Here is a 12820-nt window from a genome sequence, read left to right on the forward strand (position 1 = left end):
AGACCCCTCCGGGCCCCCCCCACTCCTCCTACACCCCCCCACGACCCCCGTCTCGCCCAGCCCCCGCTGCGCACCCGCGCAGTGCTTGCGCGCCCGGCGCAGGGGGGGCGGGGGGGTGCGGGCGGTGCGGGGCCGCCTGGATGCGGTTGGGGGGGGGCAGAAAAGTTGCGGAGGGGCCTTGGGGACGGGGGGGGGGGGGCGCAGCGCAGAACCGGCGCAAACCCCGCGCAGAACCCGCGCAGAACCCGCGCAGGGGCGCGCAGCGAGCCCGGCTCTGCTCCCGCACCCCCCTAAATCCCTCCCTTTTTTTTTTTTTTTTTCCTCTTTTTTCCCCATTATTCCGATTTCCCCCCCCCCCCCCTCCTCCTCGCACCCAGCCTTGTTTACCCAGCAGGTGGATGTGACGTCAGGGACTGACAACAGCAAAAAATAACAACATCTCCCTCCGCGGGGGCGGGCCACCCCCCCCCCTCCCCAAAACGGCCCCCTCCGCGCTCACCTCCCCCCTCCTCCCCTCCCCCCCCCCCCCCTTTCTCCATCCCCCATCCCCTGTAGGGCCGCGGCCGGGCTGCGCCGCGCGGGGCTGCGCGGGGCGGGCGCGGGGCGGGGGCGGCGGCGGCAGCGGCAGCGTGCGGGGCCCGGCGCCGAGCGGAGCCGGGAGCTGGGAGCTGGGAGCGGAGCCGAGGGGCGGCTCTATTGTTATTTACCGAGCGGCGGAGCACGCCGCCGCGCCGCCCGGGCTCGGCGTGCCCGGAGAAACAGAGAGAGAGGAGAGAGAGAGAGGAGAGAGAGAGAGAGAGAGAGGAGGGACGGGAGAGGGGACAGGGACGGGACGGAGCCAGGCGGCCCCCAGCCCAGCCCAGCCCAGCCCAGCCCAGCCGAGCCGGGCAGCGGCAGGGCCGAGTCGTGCGGGTGAGTCCGCCCCCCCCCCCCTCCCCTCTCCCCGTGCCACCCCCCCCCCATCCCATCCCATCCCATCCCATCCCATCCCATCCCATCCCATCCCATCCCATCCCATCCCCCGGCACTTTCCCTCTCGCACTTCTCCCCCCACGTGTGCCCGCCGCGACCCCTTTCCCCTTTTTCCCCACCCCCCTTTTATTTTTCTCTCCCCCCCCCCCCACCGCCACCCCGGCTGCGCAGCCCCCCCCCCCTGCCCACTTTGCAAACTTCCCCCCCCGCGGGGAGGGATGCGGCGTCCCCCCCCCCTCCCCTCTACCCCTCTCACCCCTTTATCCCTTCATCCACCCCCCCCTTTCCCCTGTACCCCTCTCCCCACCCCCCTATTTTCAGCGCTCTCCGCCGGCTCCCCCCGCGCAAGGGGCGCGCAAGCCCCAACTTCAGCGCTCGGGGCAAGAAGTTGCGGCGGGGCCGCGCCCCCCCCCCTGCACCCCCCCGTGCCCCCCCCAGCGGCCGGCGGGGCCGCCCCCTGCCCTGCGCACCTGTTGCGCCCCCCCCCGCGCTGCCCTTTGCGCGGCCGCGCATCTTTGCGCACCCCCCCCTCCGCGTCCCGCTGCGCCCATCCCCCTCCTCATTTATTTTTTCCCCTTTTTTCCCTTTTTTTCTTCATTTTTCCACCCCCCCCCCGGAGTGTTTAACCCAACACCCGCGCCTCCCCAACCCGGCGCTGCGCACCCGCGCATCCCTCTGCCCCCCCTTTCCCCTTCCCTCCGCGCAAGCCCCGCGGTGCGGAGCCCCATAGGGACGGCTCCGAGGAGCCGGGGGGGTGCCGGGGAAGGGGTGAGGAGGGATGGGGGGGGGGGGGGCACATCCGCGGAGCCCCGCGCAGCGCCTCCCGCACCTGCAGCCCGCCTCCGCCGGGCACCGGGAGGGTGCGCGCTGCAGGCGGCGTCCGAGCGGCGTGTCCGCGCCTCCCTCCTCCTCCTCCTCCTCCTCCTCCCCCCTCTCGCTTCTTTTTCTCCGAAAAAAAATTAAAAAAATAAAAAAAAACAAACCCGAAGCGCTGTCGGGCAGCGGGCTGGACTGCGCAGGGCGCAGCGGGTCCCCCCCCCCCGCGCAACTGTGCCTTAATTCCCCGGCCCCTGCGCGCAGAGCATCGCTGGGCTGGCTGCGGAGCGCATCGATTTTCGCGAGCCCTCCTCCTGCCGCTTCGCTGTAATGATTTTAATTGCGTGGTTTTGCTTTGAGTGAACCCAACCGAGCGAGATTCCTCCTTCTTTTTTTTTTTTTTTTTTTTTCTTTTTTCCTTTTTTTTTCCTCCCCATCTCCCTCTGTCCCCCCCCCCCCCCCACCTCCCCAGGCTGCGCAGCCCTAGCGCACCGCCCGAGGTCCCGCCGCCTGCCCGCGCCCGGCCGCCGCTCCTCTAGGGAAGCTGGAGCCCAACTTCTGGGCTCCGAAGTTTAAGGTTTCATTTTTAGTAACTGCTCTTTGAGTGAGTAATGTCTGTATGCTGCTCGTAGCGTGTCGTCTACACAATGTAGCCTGCTGATTTCTAGGGGGCTGAGCGGTTATAAATATTAAAGCGATTCTCGAAGCCGTGTTTCCTTTTTCCATGCAGTTTTTCCTAACGTTGCGTTTTACCTGCTTTAACATAATGTTGCTGTCACTAATGACAGGCTCTTAATTAGGCAAACTTTAAAGCGTGTCGTCAAAGAAACTTGCTGCTTGCGCTGGTAGTCCACGGTTTGCTTTAATTTAGGCGGAGGGAAAGCAGGCATCTCGCTGGGTTGTTATTTTTTGCAGCTTGTGCCGCTGCTGAGAAGCTCTTACTTTTTCTAAGTTTGAGAGATCCTGAAGGAATTCGAGTTCTCAGAGCAGCGAGCGTAGGCAAGGAGCTACGCTGCATCTTTGCGAGTAAATTTGGGGGAAGAAGGGGGGAATCAGGGCTCCTGGTTTCAATTTCTCTGCTCCGAATCTTTCCCCCCCGCACGCTCGATTTGCACTATCTCACAACCAGATTGAATGGACCAGGGCACTGGGGGAGGAAGCTCTTCACTAGTTACCATTCAAAAGGTGTCGGCTAAAATCTCATTGCAAAAAGGTATTGTAGCTTTAACATCTTGCATTGGCAGCATTCTTCCCCCTTAGTCTTTGGATTAGTCATTGTATGAGAGACAGAAAAAAAAAAAATCACTTTTTTTTTTTTTTTTTTTTTTTTTTGGAAAAAGTAAAGTAAACAGCCTCCAACAAGTGAACCTTGACAACCCAGATTAAGGAAGGCAGGAGAGATCAAACAAAGCTGCTGCTGGGCTGTTGTCAGGAGCTGCCTCACTGAAAGCTCTGGACTATTCGATCAGGCAGCAAGGCTATATGTTCACTTATGCAGAAATGGACCATTACAAATGCTGATCTTTGTTGTGAAACCAAAGGATAACTTTGAGAAAAATAACTGCTATTTCAAACAAGGCTTTCTGGTGCTTGTGATTTCGCTTGCAAAGTTAGGTTTTGTGCATGGGCTGGGCTGGTGTTTCTTTTTTTTCCTTTTTTTTTTTTTTTTTTTTTTTTTGAGTGATAGTGCTCTGGAGTGCATTGTATATACTTCCCGAGTGACTTAGGATTTGATTTTTATTTTCGCTGTCTAGAGCTGCGGAGAAGGTGGCGTCTCAGTAGTGCAATGTTGAAAGCAGCGTAAAAGTTCAGTGGAATTCAGCTCTTATTTCTGGATCTCTGAATTGTAAGGAAACGTGGATTATTTATTTTATTTTTTTTGTTCTGTGTGTGTGTAAGTGCTGTGCTGATGCATAATAGAGGAGTTTGGCTGTGATTAAGCATTGTACGTTGTCTGTCTGCGTTCCTAGAGTTCAGAAAACTTGTGGTGTCTTTCTTTCAAAGCCTATTACCCGGGTGGCACCTTATTCTTGATATGCCAAGGTTTTTGCAAAACTGTGTGTAACTTGGCTTCGTGACTGTTGGAGAGACTCAATTACTGTGTAGTTTTGAGAGAAAATTGTAGCGAGGGGTATTAAGTGATAATTGATTTTTACTTCAATAAATATTTTGGGTTTAAGTCTTAACCAACCTTAACCAGTGCGAGTTAGTGATATTTTTGTTGCTTTACACTTTGATGTTTGCGTTTGTACACCTCACTGTAAACTCTACAAATAAGCCACCCATTTAATTTCTTTAAAGCATTCAAAAACAATGGGAACATCTATTAAAAAATCTGAGGAAAAGGCTGTTACCCGAATGTGTGTTAACCAGGAGGCAGACCAAGTGCACATCTACTGAAGAATTAAGAAATGCAAAACGTTTTCACATAAGTATTTCTTTAATTAACAGTGCAGATCACACAATAAGTACTTTATACTTTTTATAAGGTAAGGTTTCATAACCATCCTGCATAACTTAGCATAAAGCCTGTAGTTTTTTTATGGCACATACTTTAATTAGACAATAAAAAGTACGTGTGTTAAACATGCACATGTATGCTATTAAGCCGTTTTGGGTAATGTGTAATGTTTTTTAACAACTATAAACATTTTCTGCTTAAATCGGTTCCACCGGTGATAGCAAGGCAGCCGGTTTCTGTGCTGGTGAGGGAAGGAGCAGGAAAGTTGAGCAGAGAATTGTGCACCGGGCGTTACTGCACAGCATACGCTGCAATATGCTTTCCTGCTGGAGGGGATCACCTTTTTTTTTAAGAGCTTCAATTTGCATTATCATCCGTGGTATGATGCAGCCTAAACAGTTTAGCTCTGGAATTATCCTTGTTTCGTGGTATTGTAAAAATTAGGAAAAAGGGGGGTAGTAAAAATGTGGATTTATGGAGCGCAGCTTAGCATGTCGTATGCTTACTGCTCGTGGTCATTTATAGAGAGAGATCGAAGCCGATAATGTAATTCATTTTGTGAAGTGTCTTTTGAGCATGTATCTGTGTATCAAATGAAATACCACATGCACACACATATGTAGGATTTGTATGTAAAATACAGTTATTTCTGCAAGGCTGTCCAGTTATTTATAGGACATAATGATACTTCTGTCATCTTAAATTTTCTCAGAGAAGCTTTAATAAATTTAAATAGATTATATGCTGTCAGAAAATAGTATAAATTTTGTTTACGATTCGCTTGCTTTAAGGTACTTACACTAAAGAAGCTCATTTAACCCCCAAGACTGAGCAGCATTAAGTGGCGAGAGGAGTCTGCCGAAGAGCTGCTGCTGCCCTTTGCTCTCGTGATAATCTTAAATTACTGCAATTTAATTGCAACTTCGAGGCACCGAGCTGAAACCTCTTCCCGCAGTGGAGGCAGGTAGCGGGGTGGCTGCGGGCAGGCAGGCCGTGCTCCATCGGGCCTTCTGTGGCCACAACGTGTGCCCGAGGGGAGCCAGGGGAGAGGGAGCCTCAGCTCCCCGGGGGTGGGATCGGGATCAGGCCCTCAGGAGCCACGCAGCTCGGGCTCGCTGTTGGCTCACGGTGTTTTAGGGGACGTTGGAGTCCTGCCTGGGCGCTGTGCTGGCTGCCAGGCATGGCACGGGCCCCGTGGCCCCGAGGGCGAGGTCAGGGTAGGCAGCTCGGCTGCGTGGGGCCTGATCCGGAGCAGGCTGACATCAAACGGCGCTGCTGTCGCTGCTGCCTTCGGGTCTGTGTCCCTGACTCACACAACTGCGACTTCGCTCCCGTCCCGGCCCCCCTCGTGTTTTCACGGTGGCAGTCGGAGCCCGGCGGCGCTTGCCGAGGGGAGCTGATAACTGTGGTGCGCTAGAGATCAGCAGCCTGTCTGCGGCTGCTCCGAGAGGTCCTGGCAACAAAACTTTGCTCACATGCTTAGCGAGGTACGGAGGGGCTCGGGGCCCTGACTTCTTGCCACCGAAGGCACGCCTAAAGTGCTTGGCTGCGCTTTAAGTCGCGATTCGGATTGCTTCTCTGTTGGCCAAAGCCTTACGAAATGCCTTCTTGCAGTCAGAGCCGACCAAGATCTCGTGTGTGTGCTGGGAGTGCTCGCTGACAAAAACGCTGCTCGCAGCCGGCTGCTCTCACAGTACCGTGCCGCCGGATTCCCGCAGCTATCGCTGCACTGGGAACCGCAGCGAGGTGATGCCAGGGTATGCACAGGGAAAAAAGTAGGCTGGAATAAATCCTGCAGTTGTTAGAGGGAAAACTTAATTGTGGGAGCTCTGTAGCCTTTTAATTAAAAAAAAATATCTGTTTGGGGCTGAAGAGGGAATGCAAGCTGGTCTATTTTTAGGAGCTTGGATATTTGTTGATTGGGGTGTCTGCAGTGTTTTATTTAACGTGTGCTCTTTTTTCTTGCTCCAGCGTTGGACCTACCAAGTCAGAGAAACCGCTGGCTCCGTTCGCGTGCAGCCTTCTTTGCAAATATGCTCTAGGGTTTTGTCTTTCTATTCTCCTGGCACTGATCTCTTCCATGCATGCAAGCGAACAGGCTTATGTGTAATGGCTGTTTGTATGTGGCAAGTATCCAGAATAATCTTGATAACTTTTTGTTCGGTGCCGTTCTGGAAATGAGGATAGGGCTCCGTGGAAAATGAGAGAAGAGGAGGCACAATCAACTCTTCTCTCTGAGAAGCATCTGGTACCTGAGGAGGACTAAATAATTTTTCTCCTCTCAGTGACCCTCCCTTTGCTGTTTTTAAGACATCCCCATTTTAGTGCCTTGAAATTGCAATTAAGTTGTAGTAATTTAAGATTATTGCGAGAGTGCAAAGGGCAGTGGAAGCTCTTTAGAAGTCTCATCTCAACACTTAATGCTACTCAGTCAGGGGGTTAAATGAGTTTCCTCAATGTAAGTACTTAAAGTAACTAAATCGTAAACAAAATTTATACTATATTCTGACAACTAATAATCTATTTAAATTACATTAAAGTATGTGTGTGAAAATTTAATTAAAGACAGGAATACTGTCAAGCCCTGTAAATATCTTGACAGATCTACCGAGATGGAGCCCATACCATAAAATACGTACATCTGATACGTTCTGGTGTTTCTGGGAGTGCCGTTTGGAAACTGACTGGGGGCCTTTTCCCTCCCAGTTTGCCTCTTGGTTGCAGTGGTCTCGGCAAGCGACGCGAGTACTGGGCCGTGTTACTGGGATGATCCTGCGCTGTGTTGTTTACTGCTAAGCGGTCTCTGTGTGTGGTACTTGTCACTGCTGTGTTTTTATTAGAAGTGCCTGCTTCCTCAATAAGTTAGTTCGGAGCTGCTGCTAATTCAGACGTGGTGCTCCTGAAGGCACAGGCCCTCACGGAGCGCCTCATGGCCTTCACGGTGGGGCAGCGCTGGGCGCGCTGTACCTCGGCCCTCTCCCGTGTGTTGGGTAACAAATGAAACAGCCCAGAGTGCGGTGCTGCCAGCTCTGTTGTGCCATTGTAAGTCCTGATTCATTTGATTTTTTCAGGTGGAAAGTGCTTATGGCTTCTTTTCCCTGATTTCATGAGATGCACAGGGAAGCATTTCCCAGGATATCGGTACGCGCACCCGCCACGCAGGCCCCATTCCTGCTGGTGCCCTTGCTGTCTGTGCTCTGGGGCACTTTGGATTTCCGACCTTTTGCTCTGGGCACACACAAGTGGGTGTGCTGAGCCCTTGGCCACACTCGGCTGGGGGTCCCTAGAGCTACAGGGGTTTGGGAGGAGGACCAAGGTCTGGAGAGAAGGCCGTGATGGGAATGCGGTGTCTGGGCTGGGCACTGGGAGCGCAGAGCCTGACGGGAGGTGGGCCTGTGGCGCCTGTAACAGCATCGTTAGTTTTCCCCTCTTCGCCAGACATTTCCTTTCAGGTTGGATCTGAGCTGTAGCCACACTTCCCGATCGGTCCTGTCACGTTGTTGCTAACAATTAGGGTCAAGTGTCTTTCCTTGGGCTCTGCGCAGCATTCGTCTTGGTGTCCCTCCCCCAGCTCCTAGCCTGATCTGGTTGTTCGTTAATTAGTAGATGAGGCGCATTAACACATCAGTAAACTGGAGTAGTCAGACTTCCCAAGGCATCTCGGGAAACCCTCTCCAGTTTTCTGTGACCGGACATGCACTATTGCTGATTTAGATAGCGGAGCCGGCGATGCCAAAGTGTTGTTAAGAGAGAGATAAATAGAGAGAGCCCAGCAGTGAGCAGAATGTCATGTCTCTATTAAAAAGATGGTGATAAAGGAAGATAAAACGGTGAGGGGGATTGGATGCGTGTTCAGAGCAGCGGCTCAGCATCTGATCACAAAAATCGATTCAGAATCCCCCTTCCTGCAAAGCCCTTGCCTGCAGAATTAAGAGGGAAGCGTGCGTTTGATGGCAGTGAACGCTGGCGCCCTGCACGTACTTGTGTTCCTTCCACAAAGCCTCCAGAGGCTTCTCGGGGTCTCAGGAGCTGCCTGCCTTGGAGCATCGCTCCCTGTGCCCTTCGAGGTGTCTTTCCCTGCCCGGCAGAGGTGCCCATGGGATGGGTGCTGGGTGCTCCATGCTGCCGCTCGCCCCCATTTCGGCGGCGCTGAGCCGGGCTGCACGGCCACCTTTGCTGCTGACGGAAAGTTGGTTCCCGTCTGGAAGTCGGTCCTTGGCTTCACAACAGAATAACAACGATGCAGATTTTTGTATGTTGGAGTCTTTTTCTTGGCCCGGCTGCCGGGTGCAGAGGCTGCTCTGCAGAAGTGAAAAATGTAACTGATTATAAAGAAATGAGTGGTTGCAGCAGAGGAGAGGGGAGCAGTATTAATTTTACCGGTTCTGTAATGAAACATGCAGTATAACGTTAAATCATCGCCGCCTTGTTTGCTGAAAGGATGTTAATCATTCCATTAAGAAGGATTAAGTAATTAACTGATATTTCTGTAGGAACCAGTGTCAGTTTTAAGAAGCATCTTCCCAGCGCCACACAGCGAACGCGAGGTTTGCGTTTCTCTCGCTGCCAGCAGAGAGCTCGGGGCTGAGCACAGGCAGGAGAGGTCTTCCCAGGGAAGTTCTGGGAACGCCGGGGCAGCAGAGATTGGTTTCCTTGCAAGTAAAATGTGCTGTTCTAATGGCCTTTCAATTACAAGGTTGTCTGGTACGACTTTTGTCAGCTGGGTCCGTTGCAAACCTCATTTCATGAGTGGTCTATTTGGGATTAAGAAGTTAAAACCTTCTTGAAGTGTTCATCTGGGCGCTTGCTGCTTTTTTTTTTTTTTTTTTTTTTTTTCTTTTAATGATAGCTTTTATGTTGTAATGGCAAGCTTGCTGACAGTGAGTCACGAACTCTATCTCCCATGAACCTCATGACAAATTTTCGTTAGCTGGTCAGGCAGCTTGCTTAGCTCATCCAGCCCGTTCCCACGTTCTGTCCTCGCACCAGGAAGAAAAAACCCATTGAGCCGGGTGGTGCGACTCCTGCCTCCCTCCGCCTGCCGAAATCTGCCTCCAGACAGCAGCGCAGGGACATCCCAGAGCCACTCCTGGTCTGGGGCAGGTTTTGAGGACATCGAAGCCGGATTTGGCTGGGAGCGGCCAGGCATGGGGCAGGATGCGGCCCCCAAGGCTCTTGATGTTGGGTGTTGCTCAGTAAGGTCAAAAGTGCGTTTTGGAGAGGGTGCACGTGCAGAGGGAGGAGCGGCGGGGCGCGGGAGAACAATGACAATATTTTTCACAATTTGGTTTGTGAAGGCTCCAATTCCAGCCCTCTGACCGTGAGAGGTGCGGGAGTCGGGGAAGCATCTGTGTTAGCGTGCCTGCATCCTGTGCTCCTGGGCTTGCTGCCTTTCTTCTAGGACTCGATCCATTTTTTTTTATTTATTTTTTTTGCCTTGACGGAGAATGCAGAATTTGGCATTAACCTTGTCAGATTGCTGCCCTTTCTCGTCTAATGGCCCCTCTTTCTAATACTGCAGTTAGCGATACTGAAACTTAACCCAAACTGATATTTCTGTGAGCGATAGGAATTCTGCCTGGCAAATAGCATAACACAGGGGCAACAATTGCATTAGTATTGATACCTTCTGCTTTCATAACTGCTCTACTTCTCAAATAGGGCCCCTTCAGACAATACCTTGCAAACCCTGTTGATCAGTGTACTGTAAATTATTCCTCCCCCTCGGGTGAATTTCTTAAATAGGTGTATTTCCATGCGTCTCTCATAAGCCAGCCAGATTTCGCTTCAGTTATGCGGCCTAACCACAAATGTATCTGTTGAAATCTCAGGAGCTTCCTTGGGTGGACCGAGTTTAAAATACGTGTGTATATATATATATCGATTTGGCTCAGAGAATAAAATCTATGAATATTCACGCACGTACCGTATAATAAGGATGCACATACAATAATCTGGATGTTTGTACAGCACATCACAGGCTGTATCCAATTTAGCAGATTCAGAGGAGAGATTTTATTCTCATTAAGTTTCGCAATAGTAATAACACGTTAACAACTTTGGTGATTTTTTTCTGATCAGAGAGTTATGGCAGGGGCCTGATCCTGCTCTGGTTGAATTAAAATGAGAGGGAGTCTCTGAAATAGCTCACAGTAAAATGGTTTTGTTAGTTTTAAATGCTATGCCATGCATCTTTGTTCAGATAATGTCTTACTTGGTTTTCAAAGCTCCCGAATTGTATGTTTAGAAAAGTGAAAATGTATTTCTCAGTGATAAATTACTTGATACTTCAAAGGCTTTGAAGGCGGAATGTCAAAACTATGCGATATAATTACAGTTTGTCCAAGTATTTTAAAGTTCCTCCCTGGCTAACCCATTCCAGTTTTCTGAAGGCCAGCAGCGTAAAGAATGAAACCTATTCAGAAACCTCTCTAATCCATCTTTGCACTTGCAGGATTTAACTGAGAAGGGGAGAGAGAAACTCATCCTGGTGTATTTCAGCTGGCGGTGTGCGGTGTTCTCTTCTGCTGTGCTGTTTTTTTCTTCGCTGCTATAAAAACAATGTGTACAGCCCTCGAAAGCAGTGTTTCACAGGAGCTGAAATGCAACATTACCTGTGAATTAAGCTAAATTATTTTAAGCCTATGCAGCATATTCTGGGTGATAAGCAAGCGGAGAAGGCTGGATATTTCCTATTTATTTTTCAGATTGGCTGGGATGTGCTCTTTCCAGAAAAGGGTCCTTGGCTGGGTGAAGCAGAGGACTGACTTCCCAGCGAGGGCTTTGTATTTGCTTAGGAGTTGTTATCATGCAGAGCCACGTCGTATGGAAATGGACATTTATTAACTAGGATTTTTAGGGATTGTAATAAATGCCATTAGGTAGAGACACGCTCGTAGAGAGGTAAACCAGTAAATCTGAACAAACTGGAAAATAGTAGCTATAGGCTTCTGGCTCTGTTATCAAACTTGCTGCATAAGCCAGAGTTTATGCACTGTGATAATGCTAATGACCAGCAGAGCCAATGATGCATGACTGGAGGAAATCAGTGGGATAATCGGAGAAAGTTATCAGGTTTTTGTCATTAAATATTAGTGATAAATAATACACTTCATTTTGAGTAGATGGGACATATTTAATTCTGATGTGGAGAGTTCCAATTTAATAAGGGGCATTGCTGAGTGAAATGATAATCTTTTGTAATTTAAAGAGAAAAATAAAAATGCATTTGTTTCAGCATAATGTCCTGGTGGCGGCCCTCCAGTGCTGTCTGTCTTGACCAGGCTTTGGTAGTGAGGGCTGTCCTTGCGGCTTTTGGAGAGGGCTGTTTTTGGCAGGGTGCTTTATTTAAGTTATTAGCTCGGGCGATACACAGCTAATTACTTGGGGCCAGAATCACAGGGGATCTGTTCGGTATAAACTAGGCATCGCCTTAAATTTTCTGCTGAAAAATGTTAATATTTTAGCAAATCTAAGCTCTATGCAGTGGTTCCCAATAGAAAGCGAGGTGCCTGTCAAGACAGTGGCAGGAGGAGAGGAACGAGGACAAAAGAAGGGGATAAATTAGATCTCGTCTTGCAAGTTATCTGTTAAGTTAGTGGCGAACAAGGAAGAGAAGTGTAGCTTAAGCTGAAGTAAGGAGGATATTAATAGTCTCTATAAAGGACAGTTTGCACCAGGAAAAAAAAAAAAAAAGTCTGGTTGGCTTTTTTTAGCGAAGCAGGCTAACACCCAGTGTAAATCTGTGTCATTAGCTGAAGCAGCGCGTGGTACGTAGAGCATCGCTTCTCCTCCTGGGAGTCTCAGCCTGCGAAGGCTCCTGCCTTGGCCAGAGGCCGGGCTGGTGGAGCATCACCCGAGGTGCTCAGGAGCTGCAGGACCTCGGGCAGGAGCTCAGGAGCTGCTGGTTTTGCCCAGCCGGCCACAATCTTCCCACCGCCCTCGGGCATCGTGCTCAGCGCAGGGGCTCAGCTCCGGCTTCCCGAATTAGATGGCACAGTGAGTAAACACAGCTGACTTGCCAGCTCTCACATCCTCTTTTGCAGCGGGTATTGCAGAAAATCCTGCAGGTTTGACTCATTTCAGAAGTTCTGCACTGATTTGAAGCGAATCTCGCCCGAGTTTTGAGAAAGAGCTGGAAGCCTGGCCGCGGCTCCGGAGTGTGCAGCCTCCTGTGCGTGAACGCGCGGTGCTTGGTTTGGCCTCCGCGTAAACGTGGGCAGCTCTGAGTAACTTCAGCTAGAGTTATGTGCCTGTGTCTGAGGGTAAAATTTGGCCTGCAGTCATCCTTTGTTGAAAGCTTTATGGAAATACTTTCTTCTCGCTATGCACAAATATTTACTTTCTGGTGGGAAGAAATACTCTTTTTTTTCTTACATCTATTTTTTTTTCCAACTTTATTCTATAAGCATAAGGAGGGGGTGGCAGATACTACTCTTAATGCCCTGTCAGTTAAAAAAATAATAATTTGCAGGTTTTCAACTAGTACTTTTTGTAGGTCCAAGCAAAAAATGAATACATTTGCTTATGCTGGAAGCACTGACTACTTGTGTGAGTCCAGGTAGGATGGGG

General features: G+C 50.4%; 1 protein-coding gene across 5 annotated transcripts in view; it reads left to right on the top strand.

Moving 5' to 3' along the window:
- The first annotated feature begins 457 nt into the window (after positions 1-457).
- FOXP1 (forkhead box P1) overlaps positions 458-12820 on the top strand; it is a 364978-nt gene continuing 352615 nt past the window's right edge. Inside the window, exons 1-2 of one of the 5 annotated variants that reach the window (XM_082768404.1) lie at positions 460-912; positions 3543-3634. The gene's annotated coding sequence lies outside the window, so the exon portion shown is untranslated. Of the gene's footprint in view, positions 913-3542; positions 3635-12820 lie in introns of all 5 variants that reach the window. The other 4 variants (XM_082768411.1, XM_082768410.1, XM_082768400.1 and 1 more) reach the window with 4 other exon arrangements.

Source organism: Aythya marila (assembly GCF_965140915.1).
Source record: "Aythya marila genome assembly, chromosome: 10".
NCBI classification, from domain to species: domain Eukaryota; kingdom Metazoa; phylum Chordata; class Aves; order Anseriformes; family Anatidae; genus Aythya; species Aythya marila.